Here is an 18851-nt window from a genome sequence, read left to right on the forward strand (position 1 = left end):
TATGTCAGTCACCCTTAGTCCAGCCTCCTGTTCAGCAGCCGCTAGCCCGGCATCCTGTATCAATTGCTCCACCTGTAAAACAATACAAGTCAATTCCACCCGAAAAACACCATTCCTCGCCCGTCCATTCCAAGCAGAGGGACACACCTAATAATAATGTCAACACTCCTCAAAGGCTGGCCAGTTCTGAAACTGAGGTGCACTCCAGGGCCTCCCCGGAGGCTGGGTTTCAGCCCCCAGCAGACTCCGGAGCCCTGGAGGTTAAGAAGCTAGCTGAGGGCCGCACCTGGCTGTCGCTGCCTGAGCAGCGTCGATGCTCTATGCAGCTGCAGCCTGCTATGTGTTTGCCAGAGGCCACCGTGCCTGCTGGTCCTGTCCTGTCCCTGCCAGAGGCCCGTGTGCCTGCTGGTCCTGTCCTGTCCCTGCCAGAGGCCCGTGTGCCTGCTGGTTCTGTCCTGTGTGTTCCAGGGGCCCGTGTGCCTGCTGGTTCTGTCCTGTGTGTTCCAGGGGCCCCTGTGCCCACTGGTCCTGAGACTGTTCTCACTGGAGGGCCCGAGGAGCCCGTCCAGCCTTTTGCGTCATCAGCTGGGGGGCCCGAGGAGCCCGTCCAGCCTCCTTTCTCGTCAGCTGGGGGGCCCGAGGAGCCCGTCCAGCCACCAGCTGCTCCACCAGCAGCCTCATCCACGCTTGCAGCAGCAGTTTCATCCATGCCGCCACCTGCTGCAGCGCCTCCGTCTGCATCCTCCACGCCGTCGCCTGGCCCGGCCTCTGCTGCATCCTCCACGCCGTCGCCTGGTCCGGATTCAGCATCCTCAGCGTCGCCTGGTCCAGCGCATGCTTCGGCTTCATCCGCTTCACCTGGTCCAGCCTCCGCGTCTTCATCCTCGCCTGGTCCAGCCTCCGCGTCTTCATCCTCGCCTGGTCCAGCCTCCGCATCACCTGCAGTGGCCTCCTCTTCAGCTTCAGCTGCTTTGCCTGGTCCAGCTTCAGCATCTTCATCAGCTGCTGCCTCGCCTGGTCCGGCCTCCGCATCTGCTTCAGCCTCGCCTGGTCCGGCCTCCGCATCCTCATCAGCCTCGTCTGGTCCAGCCTCCGCATCCTCATCAGCCTCGCCTGGGGCTGCAGGGGCCACGCAGCCTTATTACTACAAGACTTATTACTCCAAGAGTGCATTGATAACTTATCCATAAGGTCCCAAAAGAACCCAGAAAAACATCTAAAGAACTGCAGGCTCACTTATCTTAGTTAATTTCAGTGTTCCTGATACAACAAAATAAAAAAGAGACTTGTCAAAAATGGCATCCATGAGCAGAACCAGGTAATAAGTTTAGGGGGCAATTACTTTTTCACATATGACCAGGTACGTTTGGAAACATTTTTCACTTAATAAATTACATCTTCATTTAAAAGCTGCATTTTATTTTTATTTGAGTTACTTTTATCTAATATTAAAAACTTCCAAACAAATATAAAGTAAGAAATCAGTACAGAAGGATACTTTGTCACTGCGCTGTATTGCCTTTCATGTTAAACAAATGCTTTAACTAAAGTGGTTACGGGTGGGCTTAGGTCAAGTACAATAAACATCATCTCAATTTAATCTTAAGCTAGCTTTACTCTAATCAAGGCAATGTGAATTTGATTTGATATGATTAAATTGATTAACATGACGAGATTTAAAACACAAGATGCAAAATAATAAAGTACAGAACTTCTCCAAAGCAGTAATAGTGAGCGTCTTAATGCACAAGTTCCTGGACAAAATTTCATATTGTGTTTGTCGGTACTTGAGAGTCTGTCGATCTACTGAAAGAAATATTGCCTGTCACATTTTTCATAACTGTCAAGAGTTTCAGTTTACTCTGGTAAGTTGGGTGTGCACAGTAAAACAACACTTGTCTGTCTTAAAGTTATGCTAGCAGGGGTGTGTGCGTTTTGATTGACTTTGGATGGAGCAGCTCTCATTTCTAGAAATATGGACAAATTTATTAAACCCCCCAAAATATGACTATCCAGAGTTGGGACTAGGAAGCAGAGTTGCAGTCTTACACGCCTTCATGTTTTCAGGTATTTGTGGGAATACTATAAGAGAATTCCTCACCACTAATCAAAACTTGGCAATCACGTTGCACTCACTAAAGCATTTTTCTGTTCTGAAATCTTGTCTGTGCAGTTCGTAATTCTAGGAAGACAATTAAAATATTTGTATGTTTTTTCTATGAACACATTCGTTTAATGCTGGGAAAATGTTTGTGTTTCTCAGAAGATGTTCTTACTATAAAATACGCAATAAGATACCATTACGAGAACTCCGTCAACATTAAACCTTAATGATCAAAAGGATTAATTTGATTGGAGGTTTACACTGATAGATTGTCAGTGTCAAAATGTAGGTGGGTCTCTCACTGTTATGTCAGCAATCTTAAACATTCAGGTTGTTCTTGCTTAGCTCATTCTTATTAAGCTGTCATTATAGACATAAAAATGATGAATGGTTTCAGGTTGGTTTCCTCTTAAGTTGGCAACAGCTGATATCAAATAAACTTGGCTCCAATGACTCTTTCAAATAAAACCAACCTGTGAACAGATGTATAACAGTAGAATTTTGCCTGATCCCTTATAAGTATATCAATATAGACCATTTAAAAATATACATACTTATTATTATGCATGTAAACAGCATAAAACATTCTCATTTACATAAAGTCAGACTGATTAGGAAAATCTGAGTTACAGGAAAACTGTAGGATAAGTGACAGAACCCAAAACGCAAACAGGGTTTTTGTGATTTAAACTTATACTTCTCATTTTTATATTTAGTGAATTCGAGGTCAGCAGCTCATTAATGTAGCCCAACAACGTTTTTCACAATATGTTGGGCTACATTTCGGTTCTCTAATTCAAATAAAGTGACTTCAGATTACAAACAAAACCAAACTAAATTGGTGGCTATAATGACTATAGTGATAAACTTGAACCTTTAAAACAGGACTTCACAAAGTAATGGAGAACATCCCAATGGCTATGTCAATCATTATTTGATTGGCTGTTTCAATTTCACACTGTGAACCCTGTACTTGTGTTAAGTTAACCAGTTGCTATCTGCTAATTTTTACAAGACTATGTTTTAAGCGTACAGTTTCTCTCCTAACACTAAATAAAAGTACTTTTCCTGTTTCTCATTTATTAGTTTTCTTTTGTATATGTCACATTTAACCCTTGTGTGGTGTTCATATTTTTGTTACTCAGCCAGTGTTCATGGGTCTGGTGGACCCGCTAGAGTTTTGGCTTTCCAAATGAACACTATCAAACAATTTTATGTTAAATTACTCAACAGATGTTTACTTCATCCCAATTACAAACCATATGAACAGCAAACATGGTTAATTTTTTCCCTTTACCTTTGTTAGATCACATTTATGAATTAATGTGCTTCTCGTTTTTTTTTATTTTTATAAAATGTTATAAAAAAAATAAATCAGTTATAATCAAGTGGAGTGAGTGGAAAGACACAACACATTTACACGTGAAGCAATATGTTTCACAACTAAATGGGATCAGCTGCTCATCAATGGTGACATTAGGCCCAGGGTTGTAAAACAGGGGAGGTGGTGCACACACTTATCCCACACTGCCCTGATGGCAGCTAGCTTGTCTCTCTGCCGTCGAGCTGGTCTGTCGTCTCGGTTATCAAAACGGATAATCCTGGAAATTTTGTGGAAGTTTTCCAGACACACTGATGCACGGAAAGGTTCTTGCCGGTTTCTGCATCCCACAGGGATTCTGTGGATTCCCCTTTGGACCTGAAAACTCCTGCAAGGATAAGAACCCCAAAGTAGGCCTTTGGGGTTCTTAGATGAATTTGGTACATCTCCTTCCACCTCTCTCCAAAAACACACCTTCCTTCTAGATTACTGCAATCCAGAATAATTTTCTGGATGGAATCTGGGATGAAAAGCTCAAATGAAGCCTTGATGTCCTGCACATGAGTAACTGTCAGCCGTGTTAGCCCTGGCTTATCACAGTAACAGCTCTGCAGGGTGGCTCATTTCTTGGGCAAGAAGACCATTCAATTTCACCAGTTATTGACATCCATATTTCTTCACTTGCTGTCTGGTGGGCTTGTTCTGGTCCTGGAGCTGGCTGCAGATGGGGTACTCATCTTCGTTTTGTTACTAAATGGTGCTCAACCTCATCCTCTTCTTCAAAGTCACTGTCAGACTCTGAATTTTCAGAAATGTGAAATATTCTGAAACCTCTTTGTCAACATCATCATCCGAAGCCCCTCTCTCTTCCAAAATCAATTGGATGGCCCTCGCAGCAGATAATCTTTTGCCATCTTGATCAGTTGTGATAAAGAACCACACTGGCAAAGTCTTATTTATAGTATTGTGCCCCTAATTTGCAGGTGGGACAGGGTATGAGAAAATAAAATTTGGATCCCTCAAGAAAGAGGGTAAAATGTGCAGGAATGTCAGAGCAGACCGTGTTGATAGTTGAATTTTCAACAATGTTGCAACTTTGTGCAGGAGGGGAAGAAAACACTATCAGCAGCACCAGAAAGGAGGAGGACAGAGTGTGGGAACACAGGACCTGCACTTTCAACACTTTTATTAGGCCTGGGTCCAGTGGACCCGAACACCTTGTATGTAATGTAAATGCGTGGGGGGAGGTACAGTATGCGGTCATTGAAAATTAGTTCGGATTTATGTTCTTCACAGAAAATAAGCCAAAGCCAATGAATTTTAGTTTGAAAAAATAATTAATTGTTTAATTTTTCTTTTGAGAAAACCTGAAAACGGGTCTCACAGACCCGAACACCATACAAGGGTTAAATGTTTCAGATCATCAAATAAATTTTTATATCAGACAATGCTAACGCGAGTAAATACAAAATGATTTAAATGTTGACTTCATTGATGGGGAGAAAAAAGGCTGTCCAAACCTACCAGGCACTGTGTGAAAAAGTAAATGACCAGCTAGTTAATGTCACGTTTTAGTTAACAGACTCAGGCGCAGACCGGGAATCTTTACAGAGTTAACAATCAGTTTATTTACACAACGACACCAGGTGATGCTATTTACAACGTGCTGGAGGGAGGGGAGGGGGGTCCAGGGTTCCGGGGTATGTGAGGGGAAAGACGCGAATCAGACGCCTTCCAAAGGCTCTCTCTCTTCACTCCCCACACTGGGGAAACACAAATCCACTCACTCGTCCACGGGATGACAGGCAGGCAGGGAAAGGTCCGGGAAAGATCTGTACACAGAAACTTTAGTTAGAGACGAACAGACGGAAAGAACTCACAGATTCTGATTCTCAAACTACTGAGCGACTGACGCTGATAGCTCAACGATCCAGCGACGAGTGACACAGTGCTGCTGTCTTAAATCGGCCTAGTGATCATCCCGATAGGCAGCAGGTGCGTGGGCCAGGGGCGGGAGCCCATAATGAGCACCACCCCGGCAGGTGAGAGAGAAAATATTCATACTCTTTGGTCCAGTCATGGCAGGCCTCAGTTACACAGGCCTAGAGACCAGTCAGCGACCCTCTATCCTTTATTAGTCTATAGAATATATTTCCTGACTGGTTGGTAAATGGTTGCAGGAGGTTGCTGGCATTCACAGGTGGGAAACTGTTCACAAAGATGCATGGGCTGTTTCTCTGAAAACCAAAAACTTTAACAGGAAGTTGTTGACTATTCTCTAGAATTGTGTGACTGATATGATGTAAGAGTGGACTAAGCTATCCTGCAACTGTCTATTTGTAGATGGTAGACAGTTGCAGGATAGCTTAGTCCACTCTTGATGAAATTATTCTTGTTGGGTTATATATATAAAGTATTTCAAAGACAAACAAGTTTTTACTTGTACAAGTATGCTGGGAAAGTCAATGATATCCATTCAATTTATTCATATGACTGTAGCTAGAGTATAACACTGCTCCAGTAGGCAGTATTACAAAAACTCCTTGCAGCCGTCTCACTTTTCTGCATGACACAACTGGTTTTGTCACATTACCCACAATGCATCATTGTTGCTTAACACTGAATACAGAACAGTGTGCAGTGGCCAATGAGATCTCTAGCCTTAATAAAGCTGTAGTTCTGCTTTAATCAGTTCATGACTTTCTTACGTTTTAGCCGCAAACCTCATTCCCTCACCCAGCATTAAAGCCAATGATTAGTTTCATGGAGCTGCTTTGTTTTCCCAAACTAATGAATCAGTGATGAAAAAAATATCTCACATATGTAGCAAATACTCACATCAGTCAGTCATATGAGCATGCACATAATCCCATTTGGAGTTTATATGACATGCTTTCAAGAAAGCAAAAGATGGAAGATGCTTGCACCTTCATGCTGTAAGTATGAATAGGTGTCAGTTATTATCCATCGAGAGTTTACTGACTAAAACAGTCCACTGCAGATTACAACTAACTGGTAAAGACGTACCTTTTTCTAGAACTTATAGAAGTTATTATATGAAATCTGGGTAGAGTTCACGCAGGATATTATTTAGGTATCTATAGTGAAAGGCTTGCTCTTATTTTAAATAGATTGTTTTAAATAGATGTTTTTTAAAATTTTCCTTTCCAGTCACCTTTCTCACTCACTATGTGTTAATAGACCTCTCTGCATTGAATCATATCTGTTATTAATCTCTGGCCCTGCCCCTCCCTGAGCCTGGTTCTGTCGGAGGTTTCTTCCTGTTAAAAGGGAGTTTTTCCTTCCCACTGTCACCAAAGTGCTTGCGCATAGGGGGTCATTGTTGATTGTTGGGTTTTTCTCTGTATCTACTGTACAATATAAAGCGCCTTGAGGCAACTTTTGTTGTGATTTGGCGCTATATAAATAAAATTGAATTGAATTTAATTGAAAATTCATCTAAATCCTTGACCTACTCTGATGCATGCTCATGTAGCTGAGCACTTGAACACAGCTGAGTGCCACTGCCAGAAAGATGGAAAAATACAGGAAATCTTTAACCTCTCATAGCACCAGCAGTAACTTTCGATTTAAGCTCCTTATTGTATCATATTTTGACTTTGGTTTACTGAGCTCTTCACTTTTTCTTAAGTGTATTTTGTAATGTTCCATACTATATTGTATTTCTTTTACTGAGCAATTTTGTTTTTCATATTTTTCACAACACATAATATATACACAACACACAAAACAGTAATTTCCCAACATTGGCCATAGATATTATCTTATCTTACCTTACCAATGACCGGCTTGTGCTTTGAAGATTGTGATAGCTTCTCCTTAGCTTTGTGCAGTCTTTCAGTGTGCATTTCAGTGAGCATTTGAAAAATGTAGTCTTTTGTAACGCTATTCCTGAAGGTTTTGCACAATAGATATAACATAAACATCAAAACCCTCTCAAAATTTTCACAACTCTTTGCATCTCCTGGGCAACAAACGTTATCACTGAACATCTGATAACTATACGATATTAATAAGTGATGGCAATGCACATAAGAAAGTGAAAATTAGTTTTTCTAGAATGTACCAAATTTTCAACGTCTTGATGCATGCTCAATCATCCAGGTGAGGAAATCCCAAAAACATTAATTCTGTTCATCTAGACGTAACGTTTTCAGCGGGAGAAACGGTTTGTCACTCCTCCAAGTGACTTCTTGAGTCTCAGCTGACTGGAGGTTTCCCCAACCTTATAAACAGTACCTTTGCAAAATGACTGAAACTAGCACCACTGAATGAAACATGGGCAGTGAGGTCAGATTCTTGATCATTAATATGCAAATTGTCATGACCATTGATCAACAACAATGTCACAATAAGACGTTTACAATTCTGGGTTCCAAAGATTATACTACCCCTTTTCCCTACTTCTTTTTAGACAATATGTGAAAATGTGTTTGAATGGGAATCCTGCTGCGTGGGTGTCACAGGGGTGAAGAACAGTAACACTGTCAATAATTTAGTAATGACACAACAGTAATTGCACCTGAAAAAACAGGTTTAACTGTTTTGCTTTTTAGGCGTGTCATCTTTTAACACATTAGAGTTACTGGCATCAAAGATTAAGTGCTACATTGGAATGTTTGATTGATTGATTGATTGAATCTTTATTTTGAACATGTTGAAAAAGTATAAAAAAAAATAGAATTAAAAGAGACAAATGAACAAAGCAAACAAAAGGAAAATGTTAATAGGTGAATATGCGATTGTATAGGAATTTCTTTTATTTATGTATTAATCACATTATTTTATTGTATAATGCCTTGGTGCCACTGGATTTTAACATGTCTGACACCCATACTGAAGACAAATGGTGGGGGTGTAGTAGGTAGGGCTGGGTATCGTCACTGATTTCTAGAATCGATTCAATTCCGATTCACAAGGTCCCGAATCGATTCGATCCACAATTCGATTTAATTCGATTCGATTCGATTCGATTTAAATCTGGGAAATTTTGACAGTCAGAAATATTATAATTCAGTATATTTACATATTTTTGTATCAATAAAAAGGAAGCTGACACACGCAAGACTTTATCACAGGTGTGAGCGTCACAGCAGATGCCTTTGTGTCAAAGTAGCTGAGGATAAAACACAGAAAAACATGAAGGTGATTTTCCTGGCCTGGGATTTTATAAAAATATTCAGCAGTACATCAAAAACGAAAGAAAACCATTAATTAATGAACATTACCTCTGACGTTACAGCGGTTTTATTAGAGACACGGCTAAGCATTTTGCATTTTGAATAATTTTAAAAAGTTTAAATTTGTTCAGTATTGAACAGCAGAAATGAGGTTTTCTTTTCGGAAGAATGTAAAAAGGGAAAAAAACAGCGGCCGACAGCGCTGTAAGCAACAGTAGACTGTTGTAGTGCGTAACAAGCAAGCGAATAATGAAGAAAGGGAAACTGTTCTTGAAGTACAGAGAGAGAGAGAGAGAGAGGGAGAGAGAGAGAGAGAGAGAGGGAGAGAGAGAGAGAGAGAGAGAGAGAGAGCTGCGCATCACGATGGAAGCAAAACAGTAAAAGTCAGAGTGAATTCATGACGATGTTTATGTGAAGCGTTTGGATCTTCTTTTGCTGCTGGTTCGGTCAATATTGTTTGGAGAGACATCAAACTAACAGCTTTAGAATCAGCGCATAAAGGGCGTGAACACAAAGCGCGGACCCGGCGACAGATCAGAATCAGCGAGCTGTCGGCTTTCAGCCCCGACCGTGAGAAAGGCGACATCTAACTGATTCTGATCCGCGGGTCGCGCTGTGTGTTTAAGTCTATGTGCAGAATCCGTGTACCTGCTCTCATTTACTGTCTTAACTGTTTGGTGGTTCTTGAAATTTTGTGAGATGTCACCAGAGATCATTTCGGGCAAAATAAATTTATATTAAAAAATCGATTCAGGATTTTAATGAATCGATTTTACGTTATCCAAGCCAGAATCGATTTTAATCGATGAATCGATTATAAAAACCCACCCCTAGTAGTAGGGCTGCACGATTAATCGTTAGAAAATCGCGATCTCGATTCATACTTATGTGGATCTCATTTCCAAATGACAACGATTTAAAGAAAAAAGAAAAAAAAAGACGACGATTGTACCACATTTTGATCCGGGACGTAATCTGCATGAAAACAAGCGCTCACTCTTCCTGCTCAACAAATGACAAGGGCGGAGCCTTATACCACGTGATACAGAAGCTGTGCAGTGTGATGCTAAAATTAGCATGAATCCAAAAAATCGTGATTCTCATTTTATGCAAAATCGTGCAGCACTAGGGTGTAGTAAGGAAGTTGGGGGAAGCAGACCAGAGTCTTTTGTCTCTTTGAGGACTCTGGGAAGTAGCAAGGGAGTGTGAACCTTAAGGTGTGAAACAGCTGTGTACTGCCTTTTGTTCCTGAAGAAGGTATTTAACTGAGAGCCATGCTAGGCTCAGTGAGAACTCTGCTGACCGTCTGTCCCGCGGACATGCAGGGGCTCCATCAAGCTTGGTTGTCTGTTGTCTTTGTGTGTTTGGATTAAAGAATGTTAGCTACCGCTCACTGCTCGTCTGCAGGCTTTATTTAAATGGAAAACTTCCACAACACTATCTGAAATGGTGTCATGTTTTATCACCACATAATACAATGCTGCATTTTCTGTACATGCTCTGGTCACGTGTCAGATTGATTATTACAATTCTATCCTTGCAAACGTCTCTATAGACATCAACTGGTGTAAAATGCAGCTGCTCATCGTATTACCAGACCTTTCTATAGAAAATATTAATACTTTCTTTCAACAGCTTCACGGGCTCCCTGTAAAAATACTGCATAAATGTTAAGATTCTGTTTCTTACTTTCAAATCTCTCCATGATCTCGTACCTCCATTTATCTCTGATCTTCTGCACATGGCCACTCGTTCCTGTACTCTGAGATTTTCCTTTTCGGTTGCTCTTGTTATATTCCCTGCTCGCCTGACTATCTGAACACTATGAGCTTTCAGCCAAGTGGTGCCTCATATTTGGAACTCTTTCACACCACATTTGCATTATTGACCCCCTATCTCCAAAGCCAATGTTAAAACACATCTTATCAAGCGTTCCTATTCTCTTTGATTCTTTATTGCTGACTTTTTAATTATATGATGTTTTCCAACTGTTGGAACCTCTTGCATATTGTGATTTTGGTAGTTATTTCCCCAAAAGTTCATCTGGAAGTAGCGTTTTCAGTGGGATAAACATTTCATTACTCATCACAGTGACTTCTTTAGGTATTTAATTGCTTGTAAGGTGTCTTTGAGTGTCTTGAAAAGCACTTTGGTCTCAGAATCTCATCTCTGCTTTTCTGGTTCTGTTGGCTTCATCGGGTGATGGCCTCCAGCTCGCACTGGAACGGTTTGCAGCCGAGTGTGAAGCAGTGGGAATGAGAATCAGCACCTCCAAATCTGAGGCCATGGTCCTCATACGGAAAAGGGTGGAGTGCCCACTCCAGGTCCGGGACGAGTTCCTGCCCTAAGTGGAGGAGTTTGAGTATCTCGGGGTCTTGTTCGCGAGTGACGGGAGAAGGGAGCAGGAGATCAACAGACGGATTGGTGCTGCAGCCGCAGTGGACGCTGCACCAGTCTGTTGTGGTGAAGAGGGAGCTGAGTGTAAAAGCGAAGCTCTCAATTTACTAGTCGATCTACGACACTACCCTCACCTATGGTCACGAGCTGTGGGTACTAACCGAAAAAACAAGATCGCGGATGCAAGCAGCGGAAATGGACTTTCTCCAAAGGGTGGCCGGCCTCTTCCTCAGAGATAAGGTGAGAAGTTCAGTCATCCAAGAGGGGCTCAGAGTAAAGCTGCTGCTTCCTCCACATCGAAAGGAGTAACAGTTTTAATAATTTAGTAATGACACAACAGTAATTGCACAGCTTCACTTTACTTTCGGTCGTAAAACCAAAACTTGACGATGTTACTGTTTTATTGTAAATTTTGTGAATGGTTTTGTTGGGACGTATCAGTATAACTTTCTGACCAGTTTTATAGTCACTGTTATCATCTTCAATGCCCTGTACCAACATAGAGCAGAGCAGCTATCTGAACGCTACTCCAACAGAGGTCGATTATTTTGTTAATAATTTTACCTCCTTACTACGTACGACTCTGGATACTGTAGCTCCTGTGAAAACTAAGGTCTCTAATCAGAAGTACCTGACTCCGTGGTATAATTCTCAAACACGTAGCCTAAAGCAGATGACTCGTAAGCTGGAGAGGAAATGGCGTGTCACAAATTTAGAGGATCATCATTTAGCCTGGAGAAATAGTTTGTTGTTTTATAAGAAAGCCCTCCGCAAAGCCAGAACATCTTACTATTCGTCACTGATTGAAGAAAATAAGAACAACCCCAGGTTTCTCTTCAGCACTGTAGCCAGGCTGACAAAAAGTCAGAGCTCTTTTGAGCCAACCATCCCTTTAACGTTAACTAGTAATGATTTCATGAACTTCTTCACAAATAAATTTTTTATCATTAGAGAAAAAATTACCAATAATCATCCCACAGATGTAATATTATCTACAGCTACTTTTAGTACCATTGATGTTAAGTTAGACTCTTTTTCTTCAATTGATCTTTCTGAGTTAACTTCAATAATTACTTTCTCCAAACCATCAACGTGTCTTTTAGACCCCATTCCTACAAAACTGCTCAAAGAAGTCCTGCCATTAATTAATTCTTCGATCTTAAATATGATCAACCTATCTCTAATAATCGGCTATGTACCACAGGCCTTCAAGCTGGCTGTAGTTAAACCTTTACTCAAAAAGCCATCTCTAGACCCAGCAGTCTTAGCTAATTATAGGCCAATCTCCAACCTTCCTTTCATATCAAAAATCCTTGAAAGAGTAGTTGTCAAACAGCTAACAGATCATCTGCAGAGGAATGGTTTATTTGAAGAGTTTCAGTCAGGTTTCAGAGCTCATCACAGCACAGAAACAGCTTTAGTGAAGGTTACAAATGATCTTCTTATGGCCTCTGACAGTGGACTCATCTCTGTGCTTGTCCTGCTAGACCTTAGTGCAGCGTTCGATACTGTTGACCATAATATCCTATTAGAGCGATTAGAACACGCTGTAGGTATTACAGGTACTGTGCTGCAGTGGTTTGTATCATATCTGTCTAATAGACTCCAATTTGCACATGTAAATGGAGAGTCCTCTTCACACACTAAAGTCAATTATGGTGTTCCACAGGGTTCAGTTCTAGGACCAATTCTGTTTACATTATACATGCTTCCCTTAGGCAGCATCATTAGAAGACATAGCATAAATTTTCACTGCTATGCAGATGACACCCAGCTCTATCTGTCCATGAAGCCAGATAACACACACCAATTAGTTAAACTGCAGGAATGTCTTAAAGACATAAAGACCTGGATTGCTGCTAACTTTCTGCTTCTTAATTCAGATAAAACTGAGGTTATTGTACTCTGCTCTGAAAATCTTAGAAATATGGTATCTAACCAGATTCTTACTCTGGATGGCATTACCTTGGCCTCCAGTAACGCTGTGAGGAACCTTGGAGTCATTTTTGACCAGGACATGTCCTTCAACGCACATATTAAACAAATATGTAAGACTGCGTTCTTCCATTTGCGCAACATCTCTAAAATTAGAAATATCCTGTCTCAGAGTGACGCTGAAAAACTAGTTCATGCATTTATTACTTCCAGGCTGGACTACTGTAATTCATTATTATCAGGATGTCCAAAAAACTCGCTGAAAAGCCTTCAGCTAATCCAAAATGCTGCAGCAAGAGTACTGACAGGGACTAGAAAGAGAGAGCATATTTCTCCTGTTTTGGCTTCCCTTCATTGGCTTCCTGTTAAATCCAGAATTGAATTCAAAATCCTGCTCCTCACATACAAGGTCTTAAATAATCATGCCCCATCTTATCTTAATGACCTTGTAGTACCATATCACCCTATTAGAGCACTTCACTCTCGCTCTGCAGGCCTACTTGTTGTTCCTAGAGTATTTAAAAGTAGAATGGGAGGCAGAGCCTTCAGTTTTCAGGCCCCTCTTCTGTGGAACCAGCTTCCAGTTTGGATTCGGGAGACAGACACTATCTCTACTTTTAAGATTAGGCTTAAAACTTTCCTTTTTGCTAAAGCATATAGTTAGGGCTGGACCAGGTGACCCTGAATCCTCCCTTAGTTATGCTGCAATAGTCGTAGGCTGCCGGGGGATTCCCATGATGCATTGAGTTTTTCCTTTCCAGTCACCTTTCTCACTCACTATGTATTAATAGACCTCTCTGCATTGAATCATATCTGTTATTAACCTCTGTCTCTCTTCCACAGCATGTCTTTCATCCTGTCTTCCTTCTCTCACCCCAACCGGTCGCAGCAGATGGCCCTGCCCCTCCCTGAGCCTGGTTCTGCCGGAGGTTTCTTCCTGTTAAAAGGGAGTTTTTCCTTCCCACTGTCGCCAAAGTGCTTGCTCATAGGGGGTCATATGATTGTTGGGTTTTTCTCTGTATCTATGAAGTGCCTTGAGGAGACTTTTGTTTTGATTTGGCGCTATATAAATAAAATTGAATTGAATTGAATTCAGATGATGGCGGTCAGGTGTGTGAGTCAGCCTCCCTTTCCTGACACCACACCCTGAACACACTCTCCCAAGCACCTTTCAAGAAACATTACAAAGTGCTTCAAAACAAACTGCTAGAATGTAAAAACTAAAGCAAGTTCATAAAGATGAGTTTTTCGCTCAGAGGGAGAGAGTGCCAGTGTTGCAAGAGGTTTGTCTCCTTCAGTGTGATGCATAGCCAGTAGGGCCCTGATGACCATGCAGCACTCTAAAGGCCAAAATCCAATTCCAAAAGTGGAGTCTGAATTTAAAGGAGAGCCAGTGCAGCTGGAGTGTGACATGTGCGTATTTAAAAGAAGCCTCACAGCAGAATTCTGAGCAACACTGCTAATACAGTGGATGCAAAACAGCCTTTTCCAGTAATGGGAATAATATACGATCCTTTTCTGAAATCTGTCCAAATGACTCATACAAGCCACCTGTTTCACGTCCTGAGTGCCAAAAACGTATTGGTTGCACCGGTCTGCCTTGTTGTGTGATGCCACTCAACACAGAAAACACTTTGCATGCTACCTAGAAGTGCAAGAAACAAAGCTGTGAAAAGTTTTATTATTCTTTCTGTAACTCTCTTCATCGTGACCTCATCCAACACGCACAGAAAAGAAATAAAAAAAATCTGTCTTCTACATTTATAGAAAGTAACCAATATTGGAATTTTGACTGATATCTGGTTAAAATGTAGTAAGTTCAACTAAATATGTTGCACCAGAAAAACACCCACAGTCTAAGCAAAAGACAAAGACGTCCTGTATACATACATTTACTATATATATATATATATATATATAATTTTTTTTTTTTATGTATCAAAAAGCCTGCTGAGGGGAGATTGATAAACATTTAAGAATTTAAGAATTTAGCTTTAGTTTATCCTTCACATGATCAAGAATCATTAACTATGACTTCAGACATGTGTATTTAAGTTTTGTTTTGTTTTAATCAAGTATTTCTTACAGTTATTTTTTAAAAAGAGTTGGCCCATTCACATGGCAAGAACAAAGGCGCTGATGTTTTTGTTTTTTCTAATATTACTAGTATTAAACTACATTTAAGTCCCCAACAGATAAGGATTGTATGAATGAATGTTCAAATGTTAAAATTAATGACAGCACAAGAAGAAAAAACACTGAACAAGCACAGCTCGTTTGGGAGGGTTTTCATGAGAAAGCTTCTCTGATAAACATGGCAGCACTGCTTAGGTTTGTAAAGCAACATTTGATAAAACCACAAGACTTGTAGAGTAATCTGTTTTTTTACAGATGAGACCAAATTGAAGATGTTTGGTCATAATACACAGCACCACATTTGGAGAAAGCCAAACACCATGCCAACTGTCAGCACAGTGGTGGAGAAGTAATGATTTGGACCTGGGCATCACCTCGCAGTCATTGAGTTGACCAAAATCCCTCTGCATATAAAAGTAGCACAAGGTGACACTTTTTTGTTGTGCCATTCGCTTAGCTAGTTTCACCAATGTATAATTCGCAGCAATTTTCTTGGCACTTAGCACCAACACTGCATTTTCTCTTCCATGGCTGCTGTGTCTGTTGGGAAGGTGTTAGTTCTGTGTGGCAATGTCCTGATAACACAATGAGCTTGCATCAAGACGTTAGGTTAACTGCCCTTTCTAAATTGCCCATATGTGCAGATTCGAGTGTGCGTCTCTGTCTCTCTATTATGGCCTTGTGACTAACTGGCAACCTGCCCAGTGTGTACTCCACCTATCACATTGCGTTACATGTGATGCCTTTCAGACTCTGCCACAACTTCAAGAATAAGTGGTCACGAAAGTGGGAATAAAATAATTGGCACATAATTTGCCCTTTTCAGGTAATGAAGTTACAGGCAAGTCTTACTGATAACAATACAGGAGCTGTCTATATTCAGTTACCTTGCAGCCTCTATGAAATATTCTTAGCTTCGTCTACACCTCACACCTGATATCTGAGGGATCTCATGGTCAGTGAACAGTTATATAATTTCAATAGTTGTTGCTGTTATAACCATTGTATCATTCTTGGAGCTCTATTTTATTATTCTGTAAACAACTTTGTAATTATATTTTGAAAAGCTTTACACAAAGCTTTTTAGTATATTAAGTTGTAGATCTCAAAGCCCACTAGGCCATAACTGTCTTCACACATTATTAATCTCAGTGAGACCTACCTGAATAAATAAAGGATATAGATATTAATACTTTGACATTACTAGTGGTAACACTGATAGACTTTTTCACAACAGTTCATCAGGCAAAATCCCTTCTCTCAGATGAGGTATTTTGGACACTTTTGCCTACTGCTCTGCTTTCTGACTTTCATGGCTGCAGACACATAGTATAGACAGATGCCAGAGAAATACTTCAAGACCACCAATCAAATCTATTGATTGTGTTAGACAGCAGAGTTTCAGAGATTACTCTTTTGGGGAATATGCAATAAAAATGAGAGACCTTGTGAAACAATCCTTATTATTTCTAAAGAGGTGGAGAACCTTTGTGGACTCCTCCTGTCTTATGTGACCATTTTTTGTTTGTGTTATAAGTTCTGGTGTACTCCTAATGTAGGTATTTAAAACTTTCCTGAGGCTGCTATATGAGTCATCTTGTTAAGCCCCATCAAGGCAGGGTTTCTATTTAGAATTCCTAACAGCATCTGGTTCCAAGGATTTACCTCAGTAAGTAAAGAAACAACACAACTTCATTCAACTTCATTCGCTGACTTCATTAAACAATCACAGTAAAAAAATGTGCTGGGTGTGTGTGGGAACTAAAACACTGGTCTAAAAATAAACACTGGTGGAATTATTCTGCGAAATTATAACTACAAACAGGTCAAATGTGCAGTAGGAAACCTCCGTGGTACATCCGTCTTACTGATTTATATAAGTCTTATTTTCTGACACCATGTGTGAAATATAGTGCCTTTGTTTAAATAGCTATGTTGCTGTAAGAATATCTACATTCCTCTGGTATTTTCTAAAAAAGTAAATTCTAAAGTAAAATGAGTGATTTTTTTTTCTGTCGTTGCTGTCATGTTATAAAGAAAGTACAGCGCAACCAAAAAACATTCAAGAACATTCAATCCTCCTAGAAGTTTTTGTCTCAGCAAATTCTTCCCAAGGTCAGACCATGCAGAGTGCAGATAATACGTAAGTTCAAGACTGTACTTTCCTCAGTTAGCATGATAAATGTTTGAGTTCGTGACAGTACAATCAGAAGAAAGCCTGAGCAAGTAACGGAAGGCTCGCCAGGAGAAAGGAGGATTTAAGTTTCTAAAGTTGATAAACCACAAGACCTCTGTAAAAATTTTGTCTGGATAGCTGAGATGTTTGGAGAAAAACAAACATCCCATACTGTCTGTAAAACATGGTGGTGGAATGTCTGTTTTGCAGTCACAGGACCTGTACAGTCATAAAGTAGACCAAGAACTCCTATGTATACTGTACCAAAGTGATCTAGAGTCAAATTTGAGGCCATCTAAAGCTTGGCTGAAATTCTATCATGCAATAGCAAAATGATCCCAAGGTGTCGTAATTATCCAGAAACTGTCCAGACCTCAACCAGATTCACATGCTGTAGGAGGGTCTTAGGAGAGATGTGGATAAACAAATGCCTTCAAACTTTAATGAACAGCATTTTAAAGAAGAGTGACCCAAAAGTCTTCTACAAGAACATGAGGAACTAACAAAGTTATTTTGCTGCTGAAGGCCATAATACACACTGTTGAGTGATGGGAAGTACCTTCTTTTGCTCCTTCATTTTGAGACATTTTTTGTTAAGTAAATGATACAGTGTAACACTGATAAGTGTAGAAATACGTATCGTCTATGAAAAATGTGGCATTTTAGGTAATGGATCTTACATAGAATGACCATGAATAATGCTTCCACAATACAAATCTAACCACTAACCAATAGAAATGTGGCATGAAATGACATGCTAATATATTCAACACTGGCCCAATGCACAAAAAAGCTTAACAAACCTAAATGAGCTAGATAAGGGGAAAACGTACAAATATTTGTTTAGGATGTCAAAAAGAAGATACTCTAGTCACTTGTAGCAACCAGTGGTTGCATGGGAAAAATGTTTATTCCACAGCTGGTTGCAGCTGGTTGTTTGACAGTCACTGTGAAATTGATTGGTTAATGACTCCCAGGTAACCACCTGTTGTGCTAACGTGTTTGTTTGTTTATCCACCTTGAGGAATCACCAGTTAAAACACTTTATTATGATTATTATTTATTAAAGCACTGAACAATTAAAAATGATCATGTACATGGATCTCTTCTGTTTAGAAATTTGATAGGCTGTAAAATAGTTAGCTGGAGTCAATCTTCCCAGAAGAGAATAACCTCAATTCACAGATTTTTATATGAGAATTTGCATCTATCTGATCAGTTAAAACCGATGAGGAGAAGCTACTTGCTTTGCAGGACTGAGCTATAGGAGGTGGCCGTGACCGATACCAGGCGCCAGTTATCGTGCCTTCAGCTGCCCCCGCACATTCTTTTATAGTAATATGTCTGCAGGTTTCTAAGTAATTATTCAATCAGTAAAAACTTATAGATTCTACTAATCCTACATAAAGATCAAACCCATCAGCTGCTAGAAAATATTCATACTCTTTGGTCCAGTCATGGCAGGCCTCAGTTACACAGGCCTAGAGACCAGTCAGCGACCCTCTATCCTTTATTAGTCTATAGAATATATTTCCTGACTGGTTGGTAAATGGTTGCAGGAGGTTGCTGGCATTCACAGGT

Source organism: Copadichromis virginalis, linkage group LG19, assembly GCF_057382275.1.
Source record: "Copadichromis virginalis isolate Kocher_CV1m ecotype Utaka linkage group LG19, C_Virginalis_male_GT1.1, whole genome shotgun sequence".
In the NCBI taxonomy this organism is placed as follows: domain Eukaryota; kingdom Metazoa; phylum Chordata; class Actinopteri; order Cichliformes; family Cichlidae; genus Copadichromis; species Copadichromis virginalis.